A 6,673-nucleotide genomic window follows, 5' to 3' on the forward strand; every position below is an offset into this window, starting at 1 on the left:
TTAAAATGCTTTTTAGTTTTTAATAAACATTTAACAGCCTATATGTAATCAATAAATGTCCTTTTTTGCATCTTTTTTCCAGATTCACACTTCCAGCATCAATAACTCATTAGATATAGGTTGTCAAAACATAAATGGTGCCTCTTTCCCATTGTTGCAAGGCAGGCAATGTGCTACAAGCCCAGTTTTATCAAAAGTAGCTGTCTTTCAAGCTACAGGAATAACATTGGTGTCTGTGGAGTGAACAGGGTCCGTCTGCAATTTGCAAAACCGCTGCAACAGTAAAGAGAGACAAATATTCAATAACTTCACTCTTATACATTGTAGTGTCACTAAAATCACTGCAGCCTTCAACTGGCTCCTGTTGACAAAGTGTTTTAACAGAAATGTAAATGCTGTAATTTGATTCTTTTAATGAACCATGTAACTTGAATGGATGTGATGCTGGTGTGACCACAGTGCACACGTCTGATGTTGCTCACAGTGGTCCAAGGGACGCTCAGGGAGTTTGTGTGTTTGCTCACACTCAGGAAAAATTACAGGGAACATTGCTCTCCAGCATTGAGAGTGTTTTAGGAATTCATTCATTGTGTTGTGAACTTTGAAGCAGCAGAAACGTTACAGCTGCCAAAGATATGAGCTCCAATTCTGGATGTTTTAGGAAATGAAGTTCATCAAATGAACACTTGATTATTGCTGATAACTCTCATTAAATTACTGAAGAAATCCAACATAAAAACCTGTAAACTCTCAGGCAGCTTTTGTTAAAGTTTGTCTATAATTCTATCATCATGTTCTGGAACCAGGACTCTGCAGAAGTTCCTTCAATCAGATACTAGTGTGTTTCTATTTAAGGCCTCAGGTTTGAACATACAGCAGAGGATTAGAAAGGAGTGATTTTAATATTTAAATCAGTCCAGTAAATGTTTGGAGTAAAAATGATTAAAATTTTGATTTAGATAGATTTGTGTCAAAGAATATTGTAGAGTCTCACTTAAATATATCCAAATGAGTTCAGTGTATTTACATTTTATAGAATATTTGATTTCTTAATCTTAATACTGTAGAGTCTGACCCTAAATATTATAATAATGATGTAAATCTAAATAATAAATAATATTGTAGTGCAGAGTCATTAAATTTAATCAGTTAAACTTACATAATAAATATCACTGTACAATCTTAACCTGAACATTCATATTATTGAGGTAAATTTACATAAATCATGATATTCTAGTCTTAACTGGAATATGTCTAACATGAATCTTTTTGTATTGTGCTGATAAAAAACAATAACCCGACTTTCAGATAATATTTATTCACTGTGTATTGGCTAGTACAGAAGTATTAGTACAGAATATTATTTCTTGTTTTATGTGTGATAATTGGCAGTAAACATTCTAACAAGTGGAAATTGTCAGGGTTGTAATCGTGCTGTTCTTGCACAGTATTTGTCACTTAATTGCCCTCAGGATGCTGTCGTTGAGCTACCAGTTTTACAGAACAGGCAGATGTTGCAGCTAATGATGTTTTAATTCACATAAACAAGGAAACAAGTCCATCATAATTTGAATGTAAACAGCCCAAAATTAAAAGGTCATATACAGCTTTCCTATTGGGTTAAAGAGCCAAAAAAAAAACCCATGAAAAAAAACTTTGTAAAAGCGACAGGTCGGTAGCAGCTTTAAAACTTACAACCCCTCCCCCAAAATATCTGTTGTACCCCCCGTGCCCCCCGCCCCCCACTAAAATTAATCTGGATCCGCCCCTGTCTGACATGAAAGCTGGGATCGTTCTGCAGTTACTGTCCTCAACAAGCAGCAGGTGGCGCTGTGAGCTCCTCCCCTTCCAAAGCACAGGGGGTCAGTCTAGTGCAGTGTTTCTCAACTGGTGGGTCGCGACCCAAAATTGGGTCGCGGGGCCGTTTTTGGTGGGTCGCGAGCCTTTTTCTAAAAAGAGAGAAAAATAAAGATAATCCAATTTAGTGGCGAGTCATTGTAGTTCCCCTCCGCACCCGCAGGGGGTCGTCGTGTCAGCAGCGACCGGTGAGGACACTCGTATTACTGTAGAAGAAACTGCATGTTTTCATAGCAACAGCAGCATGGCTAAACGCAAGTACGACAGCGAGTACATTAAATATGGATTTTCCTACATCGAAGACAAAGGAGTCCAAAAGCCTCAGTGTATTTTGTGTTGTGAGGTACTGGCAAGTGAAAGCATGAAGCCATCCAAACTGAAGCGTCATTTGGAAACGAAGCACTCATCGCAGAGTCAAAAACCTGTTGATTACTTTCGCAGACGGCTTCAGGATTTAAAAACATCGCTGCGATGACAAGACAATGACGAAAACAATAAGCACGCATCTGAATAAACTTTTCGAGCGGTTTAGCGACTACTTTCCCGATAAACAACCCGAGGACGACTGGGTGCGCGACCCGTTTGGAATAAACATGGAAAGCATCACGTTGCCTAGCAGCGATGAATGTCAGCTGGTGGAGCTATCATGTGACCGCACTCTCAGAAAGAAATTCACAGAGGTAAGCCTTTCCCAGTTCTGGTGCAACGATGTGATGAGAGAGTATCCCTCCATTGCTAGTCGAGCTGTAAAAATCCTCCTACCATTCAGCACCACATACCTCTGTGAATGTGGCTTCTCAGCTCTTGTTCAGCTGAAAACAAAATACCGAAAAAAACTGAACATTGAGCATGACCTCAGAGTTGCTTTATCATGCATACAGCCAGATTTTGAGACTCTTGTAAAGGCCAAAAAGCATCCTCAGCTAAGCCATTAGAACTTCATGTAGTTCTGCAGTACTTTTATTGTGACTTGTGACTTTTGTCTTTTCTTTCACTTTTCTTTCAGTATTGCACACTATTTTTTTCCCCAAATATTGGCTTTCAAATATAGTTAAGCCCTTTGAAAAATGTTTTATTGTGTTTACATTTTGAGATTGATCAGGACATTAAGCATTTCTTCACTTTAATAATTTGTTGAATGCACTTCATCAGTTTTCATGTTTTGGACTCTTTTGCACATATTTCTATACATAGTTTCTCCAGCTACAACAGCAATGTTGCAGACTTGTGCAGTATTATGAGAAGCTACTGGTTTTGTTGAATTGCACTTTTTGTAGAAAAAAAATGCACTTTTATATATCCTGAGAACTACTTGAGGCTATTGTTCTACTTGTTTCAAAGTCCTCAGTACTTGAATTAGTATTGCTGCTTGATTTTGAGTTGTTGTGAAGTACTTGAATTCAGGTTTAAAAGTTTTGTCTTTGAACGCTCAATCAATAAATTGTTGATTTTTGGAGAAATATTGTTTGGGTCACGACTTGTCATTTCAGTTTTATGGTGGGTCCCAGGCCCAGACCAGTTGAGAACCACTGGTCTAGTGACCTGCAGCATCCCACTGTCTGATTAGAGGAGACCCACATCACTCCATGTCCAGACAGCAGATGAATCAAAGTCTCTGCAGATCCCGTCCTGCTTACAGAGCGGGATGGAAATGAAAATGTTTCTTCACTGTCACACTAAAATAAATTACTGCATTTAGCCTCTAGTTCAGAAATATATATTTTGGGTATTTTAAACTCACTTTTTGTCTCTCCCACAATGTTGATTACAATTACATGCAAACGGGAAATTATGCAAATTAGGCGATGACATCATTTAGCGACTTCTAGTGACTTTTAGGACAGCCAATAGCTACTTTCCTTACTGAGGAGTTGGCAACACTAGTCAAAACATAAACGATGCCTCTTTCCCACCGTTGTAAGGTAGACAATATGCTACAAGCCCAGTTTTATCAACAGTAGCTGTCTTTCAAGCTGCACGAATAACATTGATGTCTATGGAGTGAACAGGGACCATGTGCAAATTGCAAAACTGCTGCAACAGCAAAGAGAGACACAAATATTCAATAGCTTCTCTCTGATACACTGTAGTGTCACCAGAATCACTGCAGCCTTCAACTGGCTCCTGTTGACACCAATGTTATTTCTGCAGCTTGAAAGACAGCTACTGTTGATAAAACTAGGCTTGTAGCACACTGTCTACCTTACAGCGATGGAAAAGAGGCATCGTTTATAATGAGTTATTGATGGTGGAATTCTGAATCTGTGAATATCTTTCCGATTTTACTGAACTGTGGCCCCAAGGAGCCGTGGTGGACGTCCTTTATTTTCATTTCTGAAAGGTGGCAACCCTACTGCTCTGTGACTTAACTGCATCTCTGGGCGCATAAATCACACTTCCACCCATTTGTGCGTTTATAAAATTGTTACTCAACTACCCAGCTGCAGAACGTGCTGTCTGTATGACCTCATTACTGTGCTAGCGCGGCTAACACTGTATTAGCGCGGCTAACACTGTATTAGCGCGGCTAACACTGTATTAGCGCGACTAGCGCGGCTGACGCTGTGATAGCGCTGTGCTAGCGTTGTATTAGCGCGGCTAACGCTGTGATAGCGCTGTGCTAGCGTTGTATTAGCGCGGCTAACGCTGTGCTAGCGCTGTATTAGCGCGGCTAACGCTGTGCTAGCGCAGCTAACGGCATGCATTACAGCTTACTGACTCTCACAAAAACAAACCACATACAGGACAAAAAGGATTAATACACTCACTGAAGCGCCGTCGTTCATGCTGGTAGCCCTGTTTGACCTCGGTCTTGTGAGGTGAACCGTCTGCGTCACATGACCGGAGGAGCGCCACGTGATTGGCTGGGCATTGGTTCGATTTTGGCCTGGATCGATTGTTTACGCCTGAGTCCCCCAGATATGAACAGCGAATTTTTTGACAGCGAATTTTTTAACATTGAATTTTTTGATGGCGAATTTTGAACACTGAATTTTTTGATGGGTGAATTTTGAACATTGAATTTTTTGATGGTGAATTTTGAACACATCGAATTTTTTTGATGGCGAATTTTGAAGACATTGAATTTTTAACTGGTTTTTAGAATTTTGATGAGCTAAATTCAGGCATAAAAAATTCACATACGAAATTTTGATGCAAAAAAATTCAAAGTAAGAAATTCAGCAGCTTTTAAAATTCAGAATCTGATGAGTCTGATTTGCTTCCATAATTGAGCCCCAGTTTCTGGCAGTTTCTTCCCAAAATAACGGCTCTCTTGTACAATCACAGATGTATTTTTCATTTTCAGCTGTTTGTAATTAATAGAACTGTGCAGGTAGCATCAGAATCATTGCAAACGAGCTTGAACAAGGTAAAGAAGAGGCTCAGTCAACGATAATTACGAGGAGGAAACTAAGGTTGTGACTAAAGTTTTTTTTCTGGAAATTTGGTTTGTTCAACAACCTTAGGAAGCTGTGTGCTACAATACATGATGACTGGTACAGTGTAAGCCAATTTTAGTATATTTATGGTCAGAATTTAGGGCCCAGAGGTAGACTACAAGTATAAGCCTGCCATTTCTGCCACACATTTCACATGACACTGTCCTCTCCTTCCATTATCTGCGTACTACTGTTTTCAAAATCCCCTTTTCTAGCTAAAACAATAATAACCTCCAAACTGCAACCTACATTCTGAAAAGAGTAGTTTCTGATGGAGATTTGGACAGTGGCAGGTCAGTTTATTTTTATTCATTTATTTTTTCTCAATTTGCCATTTTCCTCGTTAAAACCTAACAAATGCAGTTTGTGCTCAAATTCACATCCTTTCTTCACAGTTCAGTTGCTCTTGGAAGTATTTATTGCAGTAAGTTGCAGCACATATGAAGTGGAACTTCACAACTTAACTTTCCACAAGAGTAAAAAAATTATTTATAAATATTCCATAGATAATAAGAATACATATAAGATACACCATGGATGGCTAGACCTTTTATTTTTCTTTATTTATTTTTTTGTCTGCATTTATTCTCATTGTTTGACTCCACAAAAGGGGCTAGACTTTTAATGACCAAGAAAAGGGGGTGAATGAAGAGGTAGTTAAACTTGCCTCAAAAATAGCTGAGGCTTCATAGGGTTACTGACAGTGCTTACCTCCCTACATGCAAAATGTCCTCCAAAATAAGTTATTTTGCAGAGGTACTGTCACTGCATCCTGGGTGCACCCAAGACAGTTTTAATAGTGTTGTATTTTCCAGCCCTCACACACCTGCCTCACCTCATCCCCTCACACTGAACACAGGAAAACACACTGCAAAGGATGTTTCTGGAAGACTGGCTGCAACGTTGCCCTTTTTAAAAAAATCTAGCAGCTAGGTATAGGTCGAACATGTGGCACCATGTTAATGATTATTCTTGAGGTGTACCAAGCCGGTAGCTGTAGTTAGTTTTTTGCTATCCCAAGCACAGTGGGCAGACGTACCACAGGATTTCTGGAGAATTTAGAACTTCACTCTGTTTGGGCTCCATTGATGGAGAGCATGAACAAATCAAAGCACTTCCCAAGTGGGGTAGCAAGAAATCTTTTGAGACAGTCTCTCCTCGTGACAAACATTCAGTTGGTTTTCCATATACACCGATCAGCCACAACATTAAAACCACCTGCCTAACACTGCATAGGTCCCACTTCTGTTGTCACAAATGCTCTGAACCATAGGGCATAGACAAGGGCACCTCTCGGGGTGTCCTACGGTGTCTGGTACGAGGAAGCTGGCAATGAATCCTTTGGGTGCTCTGGGTTGTTCAGTGGGGCCTCTGGG

The sequence above is a fragment of the Amphiprion ocellaris genome, chromosome 16 (genome assembly GCF_022539595.1).
Source record: "Amphiprion ocellaris isolate individual 3 ecotype Okinawa chromosome 16, ASM2253959v1, whole genome shotgun sequence".
Taxonomy (NCBI): Eukaryota; Metazoa; Chordata; class Actinopteri; family Pomacentridae; genus Amphiprion; species Amphiprion ocellaris.